General features: G+C 41.9%; 1 pseudogene; it reads left to right on the forward strand.

The window, feature by feature from the left end:
• The first annotated feature begins 2400 nt into the window (after positions 1-2400).
• LOC130841426 (nuclear RNA export factor 3-like) overlaps positions 2401-18809 on the forward strand; it is a 579609-nt pseudogene continuing 563200 nt past the window's right edge.

Genomic DNA, 18809 nt, shown 5'->3' on the forward strand with positions numbered 1-18809 from the left:
AAGAAAGTTGAAGTAGCAATACTCATATCAGAAAAATTAGACCTTAAAGAGGTCTAATTTTATTACAAGAGACAAGGAAGGACACTACGTCATGATCAAGGGATCAATGCAAGAAGAAGATATAACAATTGTAAACATCTATGCACCCAATATAGGAGCCCCTCAACACATAAGGCAAATGCTAACAGCCGTAAAAGGGGAAATCGACAGTAACACAATAATAGTAGGAGACTTTTTCACCCCACTTACACCAACGGACCCGAAACCATCAAGGCTTTGGATCTAGAATTCCCAGTGGATTAGTATTTTATGCAACCCTATGTATCACTCATTTTTTCTATCATAGCTATATTATTTTTAAATTTAAAATATCCATGAAAATTAAAACAATTTCTGTGCTATTAAAAGAAAAAATTAAAAGATTGAAAACCTGGGAGAGAACATTTCAAACAATTTTACAGATTTTGTGCTCATATGCAAGAACAAACAGAATTTCTATTAATTGGTAGACAAAGGGACAAAAGATAAACACAAGTAATTCAATTCATCTAAAAATCAAAATGCTTCTTCAATAAAGATCTGGAAAGATGCCAAACCACTAACCGAAGAAATGAAAATCTAAAGATGTCATAATAAATGAAAAAATCAATTTGCATAAAATTACTTATGAAATTGAAAATTTTATTTAATTAATTAGTTAATGAATTTAATTTTGCACCTTGCAACACGCAGGATATTAGTTCCCCAACCAGGGATTGCATGCATGCCCTCTGCATTGGAAGCATGGAGTCTTAACCAATGGACAGCCAGGGAAGTCCCTGTAATTGAAAATTTTAAAAATAATATATCTAGAACTACATAACTACACAAATGCTTTAACATAGGTATACACATTACCTAAAGAGAAACACATCTGGAAAATGTGCACCAATCCTTTTACATTGGATATATTGGGTATCTGAGAGTGATGGTGAGGGGCTCATGTTGATGGAAGATGCAGAATGATTTTATTTTCTAAGTAAACATTTTTAATGTTTAATATTTTGTGATTAGGCTAATTTGTCAAGAGGAACACTTGAAAATGTCTAATAATCAACTGACAAAAAATGTTCACATATATTTACCATGTTATCAAAGAGTTCACATAATACTGTTTCATAAAAAGTCAAAATTTTCAACTTTTGACTTAGTGTATATGTGTATTCATATGCATTTCTGTCTTACGTTTCCCTCACCTCAGATGTTCACACTCTCATGTGCAGATTTTTCTTCACTTCTGTCAGGCAGTGGACTTCCTCTCTCAGGGCATAGTGATCTAGGAAGGGAAGGAGGGCAAGTAGTGTAAAATTCCAGAAGGTATTGGAAAATTCCAGAAAGTTCTGGCTCATAAACTGAAGCCCAGTCTGCTCCCACCTTCCCTCTTTACAAATCCCTCTGATTTGAGACTTTCAGAGCTACAGTTCTGGCTGTAACCACTAGGGGATATCTACCTACATTGACTACTTTTTTCTAAAAAGGAGAGGCTATGATATTTTCTTTTTATTGTCATTACAGTGACCCACCAATCTCTGTTTGGTATTTCCTTTATATTTTCAAGTTTTTTGTCATTGTTGTTGTTGTTGTTTTGGTATTATCTCTCTGGAATGGGTTAGAGTTAATTCTAGCCATTTGATTATTTTTAGAATATTCAGTTACTTTGTGTAAACATTGGAAAATCCCCTATATTGCACCAAGAATTTAGTAAAGTTATGCTTGGAGAAGTCACCCCCATTCCATGAAGCTCAATTCCTGTCTCTGTTTCTCTAGGTAGCATCTGAATGATCCTAGACAAGCTCCAGCACCTCATTAAGCCTCAGCAACCTTGGAAAGTTGGTGATTCTGATATCAGAGTCCCCTTGTGAGGAATACATGAAAGAGCAGATGCAATGTAGCAAGTACAGAGCCTTTCCTAAGGCTGGCACTCAGAGTTCTCTGAGTTTGCAGAATGAAGGAACACAATGTAGTGTAGCTGATATAGAGTCTGGCCCACAGAGTTCCCTGTGTTTGTAGCTATAAGTACCAAGGTCCCCTAAGCCTCCTGACTCTAGTTGGCCTCCTCTGCAGGGGTGGTACAGTTGGAAACAGTTTCTGGGTTGTTAGGCTGGTAGCAAACTCAGGGGGCAGTAATTACAGGAAGTTAGGTCTCCTCTGGCCCCCAGGGCTCTCCTCTCTATGCCCTTGGGCAGGGGACTTCCTGTTAGGACTCCATATTGTGTGGCCTTGAGAGAGTTTGGGGCCTGCTCTCACCTTCCTTGGCAGCCTTCCTGATATTCTCCAAACCTTCACCTCCAGACCCACAGATTCTCTTCACAAGCAGCCTGTGAGGACAGTGGTGACAGATCACTGCCTTCAAGCCACCCCATGGGTGAGTTGATCAGCACGAGACCTTGTCCTCAGATTCCCACAGGGCAAGAGGGGTTCTGGGTTCCCTCCCCCATCCCAACCCACATAACCCCCAACCAGCTGATCCTCCTTTATTGAAGGGGTGGAGAGGGCCAAGGCTGACTATTTTCCCACCTCTTGAGGAAATGGGCCAAGTGGGCTCTGACACACGCATCCTGATTCCACATGGAAAACCTCCCCTCCATGAGGAGGTGGGTTTCTTTCCTGGCTAAGGAAAAGGCATGAGTCATGAGATTTTCCCAGGTCTAGGATTTGGAGAGTAGGGATGATGCCCTAGGTGGGGGGTGGGATTGTGTAAACTAATATTCCTTGGATTCATACTAGCGGTGGGGGAAGGGCAGAAAACCCACCATTACCACTGAATCTTACATTAACTAGTCAGGGTAAATTCTCTTAGTCCATAGCAAGTTCTTGAGGCTGGCTTTAATGCCCAGCATATGGTTTATTCTGGAATGTTTGATGTGTAGTTGTCATGTGCAATGTTCTATATTAAATGAATTTGTTAATTTATTTAAGTCATTTTAAAATCTTCTCCCTCTAGCTGAGTTTTTCTCTGCCATTTTATATGTCACTCAATGAGCTGTGTTAAAATTTCCCACTGTGACTGTGAATTTCTCCATTCCCTCTTTATGTCTGTCAGCTTCTGCTTTGCGTATGTTGGCTTTGCTTTAAGACAAGCATACAAATTTAGAATTTTGTATAATATCTTCTTATTTCATTGAACCTGTTATCATAAAGAAGCCTCCCTCTTTCTCTAAATGTTGCTTTTTTCTTTAAAGTGTACCTTTTCTTTTACTAATATGTTTATACCAGCTTTCTGTTTAATGTGGGAAAGGTATACATTTTGTCATTTTTTTTATTTTCACATTTTCCTGATGATTAAATTTTGCACGTGTCTCTTTTCAGGAGCATTTGATGGAAGTTTTCTTGTCCAGTCTGATAATATCTGTCTTTCTATTTGGAAAGATTAGCCTGCATCTTTTAACGTAAAAATAGATATAATTTGATTTATGTTTATCATATTATTGCATATTTATTTTTGCCTCTTCTAAGTTCATTTTCCTTTCTTTCCCTTTGATATGGTTAATATTATATAACCATTAAATCGTTACCTCATGTGGCTAGTTACCGTTCTTGCAGTGTTTACCCTTTAGATTAAAATGTACATTTTTGCCTTTTCACAACCTAATATTAATTAATCAGTTCTTTAAAACTCAGACAATTATGGGACCTTGAGACACTTTGATTCTTCATATACTCCCTCTAAATTTATTGTCATGCATTTTCATTCTCCATATATTTAAATACCCAGAAGAAATTGCTATCATTGAGTTATGTAGTCAATATTCATTTAAATTTGCCTACATATTCACAAATGTCATTAGTCTTTCTTTCCTGTATCTATGTGCCTCCACCTAGGATGATATTTTTTGTGCCCAAAGAAGAGTGTATTATAATTATTTTAGTTTGAATCTCCTGGTCACAAATTTTCCGAGTTTTTGTTACATAATGATGAAAGTCTTTTCTTTAAGAATTTTTCCTTAAAGCACACCTTTTCTCCTTTTACAATAATATTGTAATACTGAGTTGATATCTTGTTCCTTTTGGAAACTTCTCAACCAAGGTCTCTTCAAATACCACTTCTCCATTGTTCTCTCTCCTTCTTTCTGGGACTCACATTAACCATGTGTTAGGTATGTTCACTGAATCTCCTTTAATTCTCTCCCCCTCGCTTTTGGTTTTTTCCATATTATGTTTCTCCAGGCTCCACTTTGGATCTTTGCAGCAGACTTATCTTTCATTTATCTAATTTTTCCTATAGGCAGGGAGATCATCTTTGACTCTTGAACCGTCACACCAGGGTAGATTTCAGGGTAGGTTTTATGGTCCACCTAGAGCAGAGCAGAGAAGTAAGAGTTAGAGATGAAAAGCCACTGGTCCCAGGTCACCTAGCCTGAACCAAGCAGAGCAGGAACTAACATCACAGACTAAATCCTAGATCCAGACCCCTTCCTCTGTGCTTGTTTTCCTCTTGGCTGTGAATGCTCCCCACCTCTCATTTCCTGAGAAGCAGAACCACAGTGAAGTTTTTCAGCCTTTTTTTTTTAAGCTCTGTGATACTTTTCTATTTAGATTATAAAGTCAGAGATATTTCTTCATTAGCCATGATATTTCCCCAGGACATTTTCTGGTACTGGGACTACGGATATGTTTTTCTCCATTTCAGGGCACAATAAGCAAGTTACCCCCTTGCAAAAAAGAGCAAAATGCTGCAGTATTTACCGAAGGAGATACAACAATTGGTCTGAACAAGTCAGGTCTGGTATTCATCCTTCATCCCAGCAACAACAAGATGGAGATCCAGCAACGAGTGATGCAAACAAGGACACTGGAGTAAGATAGTAAGTGATGAGTCGGCATGGCTGGAGTGTACTAGCTAGTGGAACATAATCTTGTAGTTAAAAATGTCATCCTTTTCTCTAACCTGGAAGAGTGAGGAATGATGGGATCAGGTTAATGGTTAAGCAATCTTTATTGTAGCTCTGGTATCATTTGAGAAAATGTAGAGAAGACTTTCCAAGCATATGAGGATCACTTTCTTCTCTGCACTTCCCCACAGTGCGCCCTACGCCATTCCGTCCTATCATCGGAGAGGCAATTTTCCGAAACAAGACCAAACCCATGTTACCATGGAGACGGAACAAAAGCCTCCAGAGAGAAGAATGGAGAGAAACGGGCAGGATGAGACCTTGGGGAGCTGGTTCAAGATCATGGTGAGTGTCCTGGCTAAGTGGACCTAATATGGAGAAGATGACAGTGGGAGTCATGTTGGACTCATGTAGAGATGCTGGGAACTGTTCTGGGTCAGTGGAGTTGGTAATCTGCCATGTTCTTACTAGGAGTTAACTTGCTAGATCATCTGAGGGCAGGATCAGAGAAGCCATGTAAAGGGAACAGACTGACTGCAGGGAGCATGGGAGAGACTGTCTGAGAGCAAAGGAGGAAACTAGTGCCAAGGAGATGGAGCCACTTCACACCAAAAGGCTCGGTTTGGCTCAAGCTGAGTGTGGGAGGAGGTTGGGTCTCTGGGGTCCTTGTCAGAGGGGCAGGCCAGTTCTGCCTTAGGTAGGATCTCTTAGAACTTTATGAAAGGAAGTATGTGTGAAACAGTTTAAGTCGATTTTCTCAGGACAAGTATTTGAATGGTAAGAAAGGGTATTTAGGAAATCCATGCCTGGTATAAAAGTTAGTGATAACAGATATTGTCCTATTTTAAGAAATTATTTAAAGCCTGAAACAAGGTCCTAAAGCAAGACACAGTTGGGTCTTATCTTAACCTTGGATTTCGTTGTATCAATTTTCTTTCTCGCATTTTTTCTTTGGCTCCTAGATTCCCTTTGGTATAAAATATGATGAGAAGTGGCTGCTGAGTTTGATTCAAAAGAAATGCAGCGTCCCCTTCACCCCAGTTGAAGTAAGAGACATTGAGGCCGATGAGAGGAAACGGGGTGGATGGCAGGCCCAGATGAGAAATGGCTCTGGTCTCATATTCTGCTTCTCTTGTCACTCTCTCTACAGTTTCACTATGAGAAAATGCAGGCCCAGTTCTTTGTTGAGGATGCCAACATTGCCTTTGCATTGAAGAATGTCAGTGGCAAGATTTACAATGAGTATAATGAAAGGGTGTGTGTCAAGGGCATGAGCAGGTTTAGCTGGGGGCAAAAGGGCAGGACAGGGACATGGTCTTGCTTGATCCCAAGGCTCAGATTTCCTGGTCCTCACAGAGCCCCTCTTGTGTTCTCTACAGATAGCTATCTTTGTTGAGCCCTGTGATGCACCCCAGTCTGTGCTGAAGGAACTGAAGTCAGGAAAGGTGGAGCAGATAAAGGTAATGCAGACCCAACACAAGCTGTGCACTCACAGCCAGACCCACCAATTGCCCTCAATCACCACCTCAGACTCAGAGCCTTGGATCCCACCCCTCACTCTGCAGCTGACTGTGAACAAACAATGTGATGCCTCCCAGCAATCTCTTGACAATTCCCAGACTCTGTTTCCCTCGTCCTCTCTTCCTGGAGACTTGATGACCCATGATGTTGGAATGGCACAGAACCCTAGAAATGGTATGGCTGCCTCCCTGCAGATCCATCCAGGGAATATGCCCGAGGTGAGGACTTAGTCCCAATGTTGGGGCTGGTGGTGATGGTGTGAGAGATTATGTAGAAGAGGCAGATTGGTCTCAGGTATCCCCTGTTGGGGTCCTCACTCTAACTCTTTCCTCATCACAGCTTTTGTCCTTGAACCTGAGCAACAAGCAACCCTACCAGCCGGGTGGCCTGTCCAACACTATGCAGAATGCTTCTGACACCAAGAACTTGAACCTCTGCAACACTGAGGTGATCTGTGGTACCCAGAGCCGTCTTTGAAGGGAAAGTGGGAAGGCTTATGGGAAGGTGACAGAGGAAGGGAAGTGGATTTGTAGGGAAAGGATGGGACTGGTGGATGCAGGGCCATCCTGGCTGTGTTTCTCTGGTCCGTGTGGTTCCTCTCTATAATTACAGGTGAAGTCTGCAGGGGAGATGGACAAGGACCAGCAGCCGGAGCCAGAAGGGATGTGTGCGGACAGAGACCCCCTGTGCACCACCCTCCATGATAAGTCAACCAACATAAGGTCAGATGTATCCGCTGCTGCCCCTGGGAGCCTGAGCTGCCCCTGACACTGCCTGTTTGCAGGGGGCAGCGGACCTGGTCCTCTGGGAGGACCTCAGGCCCTATGTTCTCCTCTCTGTGTGTCACAAAGTCGACAAAGTTCCAAGCAGCACCCATTGGGCCCCCAGTCCAACATGTGCCTATTTTCCATTCCTACCTGGAGTGCCTGGGCCATCCCAGGGCAGGTGAAGGACAGGGCTGCAGCAGGGGCGCCATTTCCTCTTTCTCCTCTCTTCTTCCCTGACCCCCTCCACAGTAGAGCTTCTCTCCCTTCCCTTTGCTTTCTCTCTCTCCCTTGTCTCTATGCCCCCATGTCTCTCTCATCTCCCCTCCTACCTTCACTCCTTTTCTGTCTTCATCCCCCTCCATCTCCCTCCCTGCCTCCTGATCCCCTCCTCACTCACCTCCCTGGCCCAGCATCCTGGGCCATCCATGGGGTGGGGGTGTCCTTGTCTTGGCAGAGTGCTGGACCCCCAGGGAGGTAGCAGAGCCCTGGGCTCCCACCCCATTCCCTCTTCTCTCCACAGCCTCCAGTGGGGCCCTGGAGGAAGGAAGGGAGGGGAAGGAAGGCCTGTAGCATAAGTTTGAAATGCTAGTCCTTGTGGCACTGGAGAAGGGAGTCAGGGCAGTCTGGGTGGGAGCTACCCAGGGGAAGGAGTGGGATTAGGGAGGGAGGGAGGGAACACTCTCCCTCTGGGTCAGTCCATGGGGGAGGTGCCCAGGGCCCTGGAAGCCTGGGACAGTGGAGTGTGGGTGGGGCACACTGGGCTGTGTCTGCTGTAAGTGTACTTGCTCCCACGAGGGGGGTCACCTCCTCAGTTTCACTGACTTTTCTCTTTTGTCTTGATTTTGGCAGCTCCATCCTGGAATTGTTCCCCAAGTTACTAAGCTTGGTAAGTATATTCCTTGATCACTGACTCTGCTAACTGGCCCTGACAGCACCCACAAACTATTCTGAACCCCATTAGGTTTTGCCCAAGGTACAGTTTTGAACCTGACCCTTAAATGTCCTGGGGGGAGGGGGATGGTACAGCCTCTGTGGGAACCTGACAAAGGCTCTGGATCTTCTTCAACCACATTCTCCACAGGCTTTGGGGACCCCAAGGCGATGATCCAAAATATAGTCCAGCCTGTGGAAATGCTGGGGTCCTTTCACACCTGACTTGTGACCCCCACCCTCTCCTGGGCCCATCCTTTTCCTTGATCATCCAGCACCACCTCCTGGTCTACACTGCTGACATCCTCTTCCCTCCCCCAGGATGGCCAGGAGGCACCCCCACCGACTAAGTGTGGTATTGAAGCCCGCAAGCTCCTACCAGCCTGCGAGGTGAGCTTGGAGGTGAAGCAGGGTTTCAGGTGGTGCATGAGGAGGGGGTGTCAGCCCTGGTCCTGAAGACTGTTTTGATTCCAGGGAAGTTTCTTTGAATCTGATGAGCTGAAGAGTCTAGTCCTGCAATTCCTGCAGCAGTAAGTACCCCTGGGAAGCTGAGCAAGGGGAGGAGGGGAGGAGGGCTAGGACAGGTGAGGCCACCCAAGCTCAGGTCTGCTCATGGGAGTTTTCAAGTCTCATTTGAGGTCCAGACCACACATACAGATGGTCCTTGTTGCTCCCCCTCAGGTATTACTTGATCCATGACTATGGAGACCGAAAGCATCTCCTGGGTGCTTATCACGAGGAGGCCTGCTTCTCCCTGACCATTCCCTTCCACCCTGAGGACCCAGCCCCGTGAGTATCACAGCCTGGGCTCTGCTCCTGGGGCGTGTAGCTCCCCAGCAGACACAGGCCAGCTCCTGGAAGCACCCATGCTGGTTAGACTACCACCCATTGTTCCTCTTTGTCTCTTAGAAGCAGCTTGGGCGAGTACTTCAAGGAGAGCAGGAATATGAAGAAGCTCAAGGACCCCCGTGAGTGTGTGATGGGAAGACTGGGCGGGAAATGGGTCAATCATAGGTTCCAGGGCGAGGCAGCCCCTGGCCTTGGCTTGCTTCCCCTCCCCCCACAGATCTGCGGGTCCAGCTGCTGAAGTATACAAGAGGTGACATTGTGCACATCCTCTGTGTGTTGCCGAAGACTGAGTATGACTTTAGCTCCTTTGTGGTGGACTTGTGGTTCCAGAAGGTGAGCACCTACTTCCTCCCTGGGACGGGCCCAGGAAGCCGCAGGTGGGTAAGTTTAGGTTGAGGTGGTGACTGAGTGCCTGGGCTCTTCCCTTTCAGGAAACAATGCTTTGCTTCTCTGTCAATGGGGTGTTCAAGGAAGGTGAGTGTGTGTAGACCCCTCCCCAGATGCCCCACTGCTCCCTTCCTCTGGCCCGTCTCCCTCCCATGACCCCCCAGGTTTCCCTGACCCCTTCCCTCCCCTCCCCTCCCTTACCCTTCCCTTGCCTTCCCTTCCCTTCTCATCCCATCCTCACTGTATTCTCTAGCCGTCAGTCTTCCCACAGCCAAACCAGGTCTGAGCTGTGTCCATGTCTGTCTGCCCTGCACACTCTAGGCTTTAGGGACATGGACTATGGAGTTTGGTGGGTCTCATCCCAGATTCTTAGTCTGAGAACTTAGGCCATTACTTAACCTCGCAGTTTCCTCATTTGCAAAATGGGGTAGTGATATCCACCTCTTGGGCAGCTGTGACAAATGCATCTCATGAACTTGTGAAGTGGTTGTCATGGGGCCCTGTCACTGGGAGCAGACTGCTCCTATAGTTGCCTTCCCCATTCCTGACACCCTGGCCCTGGTGAACAACTGTCCCCTCAGTCTGAGTGTCAAGTCATGACCCTGCCTGGGGACCCCCGTGTAAGTGTGTAAAGCACCCGTGGCTCTAAGGGATACTGTTGTTTTTTGTTGAAGTGGAAGGAAGTCCTCAGGGCTGTGTGCGTGCCTTCACCCAGACCTTCATTGCTACCCCTGGCAGCTTTTCCAGGTGAGACCGTGTTGTGGGTGGGAACGCCCATCCCAGCCTGGGCTCAGGGGCGGGGGAATGTGGTGATGCAGACCTTAGGGTTACTCAGTATGGTGGAAAGCCAGCAGGTAGATCCAAGGAGCAGGGTCAGCTAGTGGTTAAGAAGAGCATGGGCTCTGGAATCGGCTTTTCAGTTCTCTCCTTGGCCCAAGACTCACTTGCTGTGTGACCTTGATCAAGTCACAAGACCTCTCTGTGACTTAGTGTCTTCTTCTGAAAAGTGGGGATCAGACCATCCACTCCTTAGGTTCTTGTAAAGGGTAAATGCAAAATCTTCCCTGGGTTGGGAACTGACCTACAAATCTAGCGAAAGTGGTAAAGAGTCACTCCAAAGGGGGTGGGGGAAGGTACCAGTCAAGGTACCTGGGGGACAGTCACAGGACAGGTATGGAAAGAATCTAGTTGCTGAGTGGCAGTTGTAGCAGGATTTTTGTTGAGGGTGTGGAGTGGTCCATCCATCCAGTTGTCTGAGTGCCCATTTTTTCTCTAGTCTATGCGTCGTGAATGATGAGCTGTTTGTGAGGGATGCCAGTCCCAGTGAGACTCAGAGTGTATTCTTCTTCGCATCACCTACGCTCACCTCCAGCTCCATGGAGCAGCAGGTGATGGTTCAGGCTTTCTCCACCCTGCCTAGGATGAAACTCGAGTGGTCTCAGCAGTGAGTGCTTCGTGTGCATGGGGATAGAAAGGAGCTGGGAGGAGTAGAGGAGTGAACAAGTGGATCTTGCGGACAATTCCTTTTGGTTGTTTAGTTTACTTATTAAGACCCTGAAGATTTCATTCTCAGTACATTTTAACTTACCTAGTTGTTTTGAACAGGTGTGCATTACTTTTCTGAATTCCATGGACCTCGTTCTTTACTTGACAGATGTTTAGTTTTCAGGAGATTTTCCCCTTACACACTGAGCTCATTTTGCTGCATACTTCACAGTAAACATGGAAGCTGTTTCTGTCCCACAGTTTAGGAAATGGCACTCTGTGCTCAAACTGTGTCCACTTTGGTCCTAATTGATATTACCTGTCCTTCCTCCAACCCAGGTGCCCTCATGACCACTGAGATTACACGGGAGACACTCAGGTTCTCGCTCTGCCCATGGTGAGGTCTGGGAATTCAGGCCAAGAGGCCAGGTGGTCAGGGAATGAGACTCAGGGCTCCTGGTTCTATTCATGTTCCAGCTCCCTCCCTTCACTTCCTCCAGGCCAAGCACAAGATTCCAGAGCAAGCCCTCACACAAACTGACCCAGGATCCTGAGAACAGTCTTGACAAGAAACCATTGGGTATCGTCATCTTCATCCTCATCATCTTTGTTGTATTATTCATCCAATTTGAGTATATCCCTGTGATTGAACCGTAGGTCTGCTTGGAGCTGGGAAGCCAACACTTAATTGACCATAATCCACCCAAAGGGCCAGTTCTTCTGTGTATTTGTCCAATCCAGGATCCCGGATTCTCTTGACAATAAAGAATGATGTTGTATGTTGTGTCAAATCTCTGCAAAATCTGTTTCAGCCAAGTATTATTATGTCTACAGAGGAAGAAACTGAAATTCAGAGAGTGCCAGAAACTCCTGAGGACAAGTGGGATAGAGACTCAAATCTTGCCCCTTTAGCGCTCCCCCCCGCAACGCGGGCTATTGTGTGGTGTGGCTTCTGAGGTGGAGAATGCTCTGTAACCCTGGTAAACCTGGAGGCAGTGTTCTGTGCCCCTAGTTTATTAGTTATATGTTTTTAGGCCAAGAGCAGTATTAGTTTCATAGCCATACAAAACTCCCCAAATTTAAAAACATTCCATTTTAGAAAAAGCAGCACTGGGACTTCCCTGGTGCCACGGTGGTTAAGAATCTGCCTGCCAATGCAGGGGACACGGGTTCGATCACTGCTCTAGGAAGATCCCACATGCCACGGAGCAACTAGGCCCGTGAAACACAACTACTGAGCCTGTGCTCTAGGGCCTACTAGCCATAACTACTAAGCCTATGTGCCACAACTATTGAAGCTCGCGTGCCTAGAGCCTGTACTCTACAACAAGTGAAGCCACTGCAATGAGAAACATGGGCACTGCAACGAAGAGTAGCCCCTGCTCGCTGAAACTAGGGAAAGTCTGTGTGCAGCAACGAAGACCCAATGAAGCCAATAAATAAATAAATAAATAAATAAATAAATAATTTTTTTAAAGAAAAAAACTGGAATTAAATAGCACATGAAAACCTGGGAAGAAAAATTTGTCCTTATATATGAGTGACATACGATTAATATCCTTGACATATAAAGAAATCAGTGGAGAGAAAGGAAACTGATATTAACTTACAATTGTTATTAAAAGCTATGAATAATGATAAAAAATAGGAATGCCCAAGAAATCTATGAAAAGCTATCTGGACATAATAACTTACAAAACCACAACTGTAAACTCTGGGATAAGGTACTAAATGAGAAAAGAAATCTAACAACTGTATTTTCAGAAAAATATGTGTAGGCATGCATGTGTCTATATATTCATATATCAGTTTCCTTGGGCTGCAATAACAGTACCAAAGAGTGGATGGCTTAAAACAACAGAAATTTATTATCTGATCATTCTGGAGGCCAGAAATTAAAACTTAAGCTGCCAGCAGCACCATGCTCCTTTCAAAGTTCTAGGGGAGAATTTTTTCTTGCCTATCCCAGATTCTGGTTGTTCCTTCTGTTGTTTGTCTTGTAGCAACATAACTTGTATCTATGTCTCCATCTTCACATGACCTTCTTGCCTGTGTCTCTGTTCTTTCCTCTTTCTGTCTATTATAAGGTGACCCATCATGGGACTTCGGGTCCACTCTAATTTAGGGAGATTTCATCTTGTGATCCCTACCTTAATTTTCTCTGCAAAGCCCTTTAATCCAGATAGGGTCAAATTCTGATATTCTGGACAGACTTATCTTTTGAAGGTCACTATTCAACTCCCTATATTCTGCCCTCTACCTCCACACACCCCAAATTCACATTCATCCTATGTGAAAAATGCATTCACCTCATACCACAACCCACAAAATCTTAATGAATTCCAGCATCAACTCTAAGTCAAATATCTCATTTAAATATCAACTCCCAAAGTCTTAAATCTCATCAACTAAATCAGATGTGGGTGAGACTCTGATTGTGATCCATGTGCAAGTAAAATTTCTCTCCATCTATGCACCTGTAAAAATAGAAAATTATCTGCTTCCAAAATGCAATGGTGGTATAGGCATATTATAAAAGTTCTCATTCTGAAAGGGTGAACATGAAAGGATTTAAAAGAGCCACTAGCATCCAAATTGGAAGGGAAGAGGTAAAATTGTTATTATATGCACATGGCATGATACTATATACAGAAAACTGTAAAGACTCCACACGAAAACTACTAGAAGTGATAAATGAATTCAGCAAGGTAGCAGAATACAAGATTAATATACAGAAACTGGTTGCATTTCTTTACACCAACAATGAAATATCAGAAAGGGAAAGTAAAAAAACAATGCCTTTAAAAATTGCTTCAAAAATTAAAATAATTAGGAATAAATGTGACCAAGGAGATGAAAGTATTATATGCTGAGAATGATAAAACATTAATAAAGGAAAATGAAAATGATTCAAAGAAATGGAAAGATATTCCATGCTCCTGGATTGGAAGAATTAGTATTAGGGTTTTTTTGTTTTTCTAAGAATTTTATTGAGATATAATTGACATACAATAAACTGCATGTATTTAAAGTGTACAATTTGATTTTTTTCTTATTAGTAATGTATATATGGCAACCCCAGTCTCCCAATTCATCCCATCCCAACCTCCCCCGCCACCCCCCGCCCCACTCGCTTTCTGCATTTGGTGTCAATATGTTTGTTCTCTACATCTGTGTCTTTTTTTCTGCCTTGCAAACCAGTTGATCTGTACCATTTTTCTAGATTCCACATATATGCGTTAATATATGATGTTTTTCACTTCCTGACTTACTTCACTCTGTATGACAGTCTCTAGGCTCATCCATATCTCTACAAATGTCCCAATTTCATTCCTTCTTATGGCTGAGTAATATTCCATTGTATATATGTACTACATCTTCTTTATCTATTCATCTGTTGATGGGCATTTAGGTTGCTTCCATGACCTGGCTATTGTAAATAGTGCTGAAATGAACATTGGGGTGCATGTTTCTTTTTGAATTATGGTTTTCTCTGGATATATGCACAATAGTGGGATTGCTGGGTCATATGGTAATTCTATTTTTAATTTTTCAAGGAACCTCCATACTGTTCTCCATAGTGGCTGTATCAATTTACCTTCCCACCAAGAGTGCAAGAGGGTTCCCTTTTCTCCAAACCCTCTCCAGCATTTATTGTTTGTAGACTTTCTGATGATGCCCATTCTAACCGGTGTGAAGTGATACCTCATTGTAGTTTTGATTTGTATCTCTCTAATAATTAGTGATGTTGAGCATCTTTTCACGTATTTGTTGGCCATCTGTACGTCTTCTTTGGAGAAATGTCTATTTAGGTCTTCTGACCATTTTTTGATTGCGTTGTTTGATTTTTTGACATTGAGCTGCACAAACAGTTCATATATTTTGCAGATTAATCCTTTGTCTGTTGATTTGTTTGCAAATATTTCCTCCCATTCTGAGGGTTGTCTTTTTGTCTTGCTTATAGTTTCCTTTGCTGTGCAAAAGCTTTTAAGTTTCATTAGGTCCCACTTATTTATTTTTGTTTTTATTTCCATTAGTCTAAGAGGTGGGTCAAAAAAGATCTTGCTGTAATTTATGTCAAAGAGTATTCTTCCTATGTTTTCCTCTAGGAGTTTTACAGTGTCTGGGCTTGCATTTAGGTCTCTAATCCATTTTGAGTTTATTTTTGTGTATGGTGTTAGGGAGTGTTCTAATTTCATTCTTTTACATGTAGCTGTCCAGTTTTCCCAGTGTCACTTATTGAAGAGGCTGTCTTTTTTCTATTGCATATCCTTTCCTCCTTTGTCATAGATTAGTTGACCATAGTTTTTCTCTGGGCTTTCTATCCTGTTGCATTGATCTATATTTTTGTTTTTGTGCCAGTCCCATATTGTCTTGATTACTGCAGCTTTGCAGTATAGTCTGAAGTCAGGGATTCTGATTCCTCCAGCTCCGTTTTTTTCCCTCAGGATTATTTGGCTATTTGTGGTCTTTTGTGTCTCCATACATATTTTAGGATTTTTTGTTCTAGTTCTGTGAAAAATGCCATTGGTAATTTGATAGGGATTGCATTGAATCTATAGATTGTTTTGGGTAGTAGAGTCACCCAAATGTTGATTCTTCCAAGAATTAGTATTGTTAATTTTCACAATGTTGATTCTTCCAAGAATTAGTATTGTTAAAACAGTGATGCTATCCAAAGCAATCTACAGATTCAATGCAATCCTTATCAAATTACCTGTGGCATTTTTTCACAGAACTAGAACAAATAATCATAAAATTAAAACCGTAAAAGACCCAGATTTGCCAGAGCAATCCTGAGGAAAAAGAACAAAGTTGGAGGAATAACCCTCCCAGACTTCAAACAATACTACAAAGGTACAATAGTCAAAACAGCATGATATTGGCACAAAAACAGACATACAGATCAATGGAACAGAATTGAAAGCCCAGAAATAGACCCACACACCTATGCTCAATCTTCAAGAAAGGAGGCAAGCATGTACAATGGAGAAAAGACAGCCTCTGCAAAAAATGGTGTTGGGAAAACTGGACAGCTGCAGGTAAATCAATGAAGTCAGAACACTCCCTCACACCATACACAAAAATAAAGTCAAAATGGTTTAAAGACTTAAATATAAGACATAACATCATAAAACTCCTAGAAGAGAATATAGGTAAGACATTCTCTGTCATAAATCGTAGCAATGTTTTCTTAGGTCAGTCTCCCAAGGCAATAGAAATAAAAGCTAAAATAAACAAATGGGACATGATCAAACTTATAAGCTTTTGTACAGCAGAGGAAACCATAAATGAAACTAAAAGGCATCCTGTGGAATGGGAGAAAATATTTACAAATGATGTGACTGATAAGGGCTTCATTTCCTCAATATATACAAACTCAATAACAAAAAAACAAACAACCCAATCAATAAATGAGCAGAAGACCTAAATAGACCTTTCTCCAAAGAAGACATACAGATGGTCAATAGGCACATGAAAAGATGCTTAACATTGCTAATTATTAGAAAAATGCAAATCAAAACTACAGTGAGTTATCACCTCAGACCTGTTAGAAAGACCATCATTAAAAACTCTACAAATTACTTTTCCGTGTGTGATATCTTTGTCTGGTATCAGGGTGATGGTGGCCTCATGGGATAAGTTCAGAAGTGTTCCTTCCTCTGCAATTTTTTGGAATAGTTTCAGAAGGATAGGTGTTAACTCTTCTCTAAATATTTTGTAGAATTCCCCTGTGAGGCCATCTGGCCCTGAACTTTAGTTTGTTGGGAGATTTTAAATTACTGCTTTAATTTCAGTACTGGTAATTGGTCTGTTCATATTTTCTATTTCTTCCTGATTCAGTCTTGGGAGATTGTACCTTTCTAAGAATTTGTCCATTTCATCCAGCTTGTCCATATTATTGGCATATAGCTGCTCATAGTAGTCTCTTATGCTCCTTTGTATTTTGCAGTGTTGATAACTTCTCCTCTTTCATATCTTATGTTATTGATTTTGGCTCTCTCCCTTTTTTTCTTGATGAGTCTGGCTAAAGATTTATCAATTTTGTTTATCTTTTGAAAGAATCAGCTTATAGTTTAATTGATCTTTTCTGTTGTTCTTTTAGTCTCTATTTCATTTATTTCTGCTCTGATCTTTATGATTTCTTTCCTTCTACCAACTTTGGGTTTTGTTTGTTCTTATTTCTCTAGTTGCTTTAGGTGTAAATTTAGGGTTTTTTTTTTTAGGTTTTTCTTCTTTCTTGAGGTAAGCTGGAATCCCTATACTCTTCCCTCTTAGAAGTGCTTTTGCTGTGTCACATAAGTTTTGGATTGCTTTGTTTTCATTTTTATTTGTCTCAGTATTTTCTGTTTTCCTCTTTGATTTCTTCAGTAATCCATTGGTTGTTTAGTGACATAATGTTTAGCCTCCATGTGTTTGTGTCTTTTGCAGTTTTTTTTCTTGTAATTCTTTTCTAGCCTCATAGCGTTGTGGTCAGAAAAGATGCTTGATATAATTTCAGTTTTCTTAAATTTACTGAGGCTTGCTTTGTGGCCCAGCATGTGACCTATCCTGGAGAATGTTTCATGTCAACTTGAAAAGAATGTGTATTCTGTTGTTTTTAGATGGAGTGCTCTATAAATATCAATTAAGTCCATCAGGTCTCATGTGTCATTTAAAGCCTGTGTTTCCTTATTGATTTTCTGTCTGCATGATCTGTCCATTGATGTAAATGAGGTGTTAAAGTCCCCACTATTGTGTTACTGTCAACTTCTCCTTTATGTCTGTTAACGTTTGCCTCATATATTGAGATGTTCATATGTTGGGTGCATATATACTTACAATTGTTACATCTTCTTGCAGATTTGATCCTTTGATCATTGTGTAGTGTCCCTCTTTTTCCCTTGTAATAATCTTTATTTTAAAGTCTAAATATGTCTGACATAAGTGTTGCTACTCCAGCTTTCTTTTGATTTTCATTTGCATAGAATACATTCTTCCATCCTCTCACTTTCAGTCTGTATGTGTCCCTAGATCTGAAGTGAGTTTCTTGTAGGCAGCATATGTACAGGTCATTTTTGTATCCAGCCAGTTTATGTGTTTTGACTGGAGCATTTAGTCTGTTTACATTTAAGGTAATTATAGATATGTATGTTGCTATTGCCATTTTGCTAATTGTTTTGGATTTGTATTTGTAGGTCTTTTTCCCCCATTTCTTCTTTTGTAATCATCTCTTGTGATTTGACCTTTAGTGTTATTTTATCCTTAGTGTTATGTTGGGAATCCTTTTTCTTTTTTGTGTGTATATCTATTATAAATTTTTGTTTTGCAGTTACAATGAGGTTTTTGTATAGCAGTTTACAAACACACACACACACACACACACATATACATATACTTATATGTATATACATATATGTTTGTTTTAGGTTGCTGATCTCTTAATTTCAAATAAATTTTAGATACTCTGCATTTGTATTCTCCTCCCCACATGATTATTATTTTTGGTGTTATATTTTAAATCTAATTGTTTTCTGTATTCCTTAACTGCTTATTATGGATACAGATGATTTTACTACTTTTGTCTTTTGTGCTCCCTTCTATTTTTGTGTGGATGATTTCCTACCTTTGTGGTATGTTTGCCTTTACCAGTGAGCTTCTTCTTGTTTCTAGTTGTGAACTTTTATTTTCCATGTAGAGAAGTTCCTTTAGTATTTGCTGTAAAGCTGGTTTGGTGGTACTGAATTCTTTTCGTTTTTGCTTGTTTGTAAAACTTTTGATTTCTGCATCAAACCTGAAGAAGAGCCTTTCTGGGTAGTGTATTCTTGGTTGTAGTTTTTTCTCCTTCATCATTTTAGGTATAACATGCCACTCTCTTCTGGCCTGCAGAGTTTCTACTGAAAAATCAATCTGATGGCCTTATGGGAGTTCCCGTGTATGTTATTTGGTGCTTTTCCTTTTTTTGCTTTTAATACTGTTTAATTTTTGTCATTTTGATTACAGTGTGACAGTGTATTCT

This window comes from Hippopotamus amphibius, chromosome X, assembly GCF_030028045.1.
Source record: "Hippopotamus amphibius kiboko isolate mHipAmp2 chromosome X, mHipAmp2.hap2, whole genome shotgun sequence".
NCBI classification, from domain to species: domain Eukaryota; kingdom Metazoa; phylum Chordata; class Mammalia; order Artiodactyla; family Hippopotamidae; genus Hippopotamus; species Hippopotamus amphibius.